The following is a 2,675-nucleotide window of genomic DNA, read 5'->3' as shown; positions in this document are numbered from 1 at the left end:
TTACTACTTTTCTGTTGAACTGCTGCTGTCATCTGCTACTGGACTTCTTGTGTTCTGAGAAGTTACCACTATCTGCTGAAGTTGTCTTCAATTTCTGGAACTATTTTCTCCAAGGGAGTCTTTTGTGAGAATGTCTTGATCACAAGAGATCTATAGATCAATCAGCACATCTTCAGTCTTTTGCTAGTCAGGGTCACTGACAAGTGTACAACACAGGAATTTCAGGTAATGGTCTTTAAAAAAAAAAAAAACAGTCTTACTCTCCCTCTTCAAGAATTCTTTCAGATCTATTTTATATCTAGATTAGGGCAGGAGTATGCTGGAACTAGCTCAAATGACTTGTAAGAGTCAATTGTTAAATTATCAGTGTTCTCCTCCCCGCTCTGGGAAGATGGCGGCTTCCTTGGGAAGGTTACTCCGGGCTTCGGTTGCTCGCCATGTGAACTCTTTTCCCTCTGGCATTTCTGCCACCTTTAGGCCTGCTGTGCCTAGAAACACCTTCCTAGCCAACATAATGCCCATGAGTACTACTCAGTCAAAATTGTCCTTCAGCAGCAGTCCTTCAACTTTTGGGCCTGCTGTCACCCATCATGCTCCAAATTTTAAGGGTACAGCTGTAGTCAAAGGAGAATTCAAAGATATAAGCCTTGATGACTTTAAAGGCAAATATCTGGTGCTTTTCTTCTATCCTCTTATTTCACTTTTGTGTATCCAACAGAAATTATTGCTTTTAGTGACAAAGCTAATGAATTTCATGATGTGAATTGTGAAGTAGTTGCTGTTTCAGTGGATCCCAATTTAGCCATCTTGCCTGGATAAATACACCAAGAAAGAGTGGTGGTTTAGGCAATATGAATATTGTGCTTTTATCAGATTTAACCAAACAAATTTCCCGGGACTATGGAGTTCTGCTTGAAGGAACTGGCATTGCATTAAGAGGTCTCTTCATTATCTACCCTAATGGAGTTATCAAACACTTGAGTGTCAATGATCTCCCTGTGGGCCAAAGTGCAAATGAAACTCTTCATTTGGCGAAGGCATTCCAGTTTGTGGAAGCACATGGAGAAGTCTATCCAGCAAATTGGAAACCAAATTCGCCTACAATCAAGCCATCTCCAAATGCTTCCAAAGAATACTTTGAGAAAGTGAATAAATAAATATTATGTTTTGAAGACCTGTGTAACTTTTTAAATTATGAAGAAATCATAAGTTGGAATGTACAATAATGCAAGATTACTGTCATATGGAAAAGTAGAATATATACAAGTTATGCTTGTCTGTGAATATCGCTTTAAAATGTTGTTTTCAAAAAATTGTCCCCCAAACTATTTAAACTTAATACTTGTTGCTAGTTCAAAAAATCCTTGCTTTTCCCATAGCTCTCCTTTACAATTGCACTTACCATATATTTGATGTCTTCATTGGAACCTAGAGGTTCCTTTCTTGAATTTATAGGCTAAAAAAAAAATTGATCATTGCCTCTATAGGTGCAAAAAAAAGGGGTATGGCAGACAATCAGGATGCTTTGAGAGGGGCTTGAGTTGTAGAGAAGCAGGTAGTGGTTTGTTTTACTAAACTGTAGCCCTTTTTTCTCTATAAAATGAGTGTCCTGTCATTAGATAATTTCAGAGGCCTGCTTTGATTCATGGCACTTTGGAGTATATTTGTTTTTAAAAATCCAACAGTGGTAAATTAAAATAGTTAATCATGGTGGGCAGACTAGAGATTTTTAATTCAGTGGTTCTTTTTGCCATTGTTTTGACGTTTGGGTGAACTTCATGTCTTGATACATTTCAAATACTATTTAATTTGATTGTAAAAGATTCCTGTTAACGCAACTCTGGAGATTGTTATCGAGCATTTATTTTTCTAACTGGCGAATAGCTCTGTGTATGCTCTTTAATCAAGAATAAAGAAATTGTAAACTCTCTTGAAAAAAAATTATCAGTGTTAGCAATTACCTCAGAAATTTGAAAAATTACCAATTAGTGGCTGGTTTGTTGCTTTGTTTAGATTTAAGAAAGTAATAAAATGTTCATCATAAAGAAAATACATAAAAAACATAAAGAAAATGTTCATGTACAAATTGATCTTAATGGTGTGTCCTGCATATTACGTGCTTGTGTGTGTGTTTGTGTGTGTGCGTGGGGGTGTGTGGGTGTGTGGAAAGTCAGTTGTTAAACATTTGCCAGCACCTCATTGAAATATGATGAGTAGATTCTTTTCATTTCCCATCATATTCCTGGCAGGTAGGGTCAAGACTTTGTAAATTATGATGTGTCAAAAAACTAGGGGAGTCAATACCAAAACTGATAGCCTTTGTCCTGATGCCACTACGACTATAGCTATACACTAGGGTATACTCAATGCCCATGCATAGATACACGAGTACAAACACACATACTCCCAAAGAATAGAATCTGGAACCAGGACAAAGGAATCTGGAACAAAGGACAAATCAGCATATAGAAAAATTTCTCTCTCAAACTTTCCAGGCTTACTAGGAAAAAATTAAAATTTCAATATTTAAGACATTACTTTAGGTACTGTATATTTAGACCTGGAGATCATCAAGTCCTATTTCATATATGAAGAAACTGAGATCTAGAGAGGTTACTTATACAAGTGAGTTTCTGAGGCAAGATTTGAACCTGGGTCATCTTCTCTTCAAATCC

The 2,675-nt window shown here is 36.6% G+C and overlaps 1 pseudogene; it reads left to right on the top strand.

Moving 5' to 3' along the window:
- Window positions 1–378: 378 nt before the first annotated feature.
- On the top strand, window positions 379–1,467 carry LOC141494808 (thioredoxin-dependent peroxide reductase, mitochondrial pseudogene; annotated as a pseudogene).
- The last annotated feature ends 1,208 nt before the right edge of the window (window positions 1,468–2,675 follow it).

The sequence above is a fragment of the Macrotis lagotis genome, chromosome 8 (assembly GCF_037893015.1).
Source record: "Macrotis lagotis isolate mMagLag1 chromosome 8, bilby.v1.9.chrom.fasta, whole genome shotgun sequence".
NCBI classification, from domain to species: Eukaryota; Metazoa; Chordata; class Mammalia; order Peramelemorphia; family Peramelidae; genus Macrotis; species Macrotis lagotis.
Note: the sequence above shows the minus strand (reverse complement) of the source record. Positions and strands in the feature narration are given on the sequence as shown.